The following is an 829-nucleotide window of genomic DNA, read 5'->3' on the forward strand; positions in this document are numbered from 1 at the left end:
CTTCTGTGTCTCAGCTCTGTCATCTCTAAAATGAGGGGGGTGGACCAGATGACCCCTAACGTTCCTTCAGGCTCTAAGTATATGATCCCAGCCCAAGTCCTTCACTTTGCAGATAAAGAAGTCGAAGTTCAGACTAAGACACAAGATTGTACAAGTATTATTAAGCAGCAGAGTCCAAATTCAAATTCTAGTCGTTTTTTTTTTTTTGGAGGACAATTGGGGTTAAGTGACTTGCCCAAAGTCACATGGCTAGTAAGTGTGTTAAGTGTCTGAGTTCACATTTGAACTCAGGTCCTCCTGACTCCAGGGCTGGTGCTCTATTCACTGCGCCACCTAGCCACCCCTAAATTCTAGTTTCTTGATTCCAAATTCAGGCCACTATCATCTGTACCATTTTATATCCAATCTGTGAAGACCTAAACTTTTAGTCCCGGCTGTTTAATTTTTGTCTTTGTATCCTTGGTTCTAGGCACTTAGTGGGTACTTAATAAATAATTTTTGACTCCTTGGTTGGCTTTGTCATTATCTAGCTTTGAAAATCTGGACTGGCCATTTTGACTCAGGTCTTCATTTACTCATCTGTAAACTCTAAGATTTCTTTTATTTTGAAATGAACAGTTGCCTAGATGATATCCAAGATATCCTTCCAGCTATAAAACTATGATTTGAGAGACTAAGGAAAAAAAATCATAGTGAAGCTTAATAATAGGTTTCACATTAAACAGAATCAATAGATTATTCTCCTTCCTCCCTCCCTTCCTTCCTTCCTTCCTTCCTTCCTTCCTTCCTTCCTTCCTTCCTTCCTTCCTTCCTTCCTTCCTTCCTTCCT

This window comes from Petaurus breviceps, unplaced genomic scaffold, assembly GCF_028583685.1.
Source record: "Petaurus breviceps papuanus isolate PSGF00001 unplaced genomic scaffold, PetGlider_PUasm1.0 37, whole genome shotgun sequence".
Taxonomy (NCBI): Eukaryota; Metazoa; Chordata; class Mammalia; order Diprotodontia; family Petauridae; genus Petaurus; species Petaurus breviceps.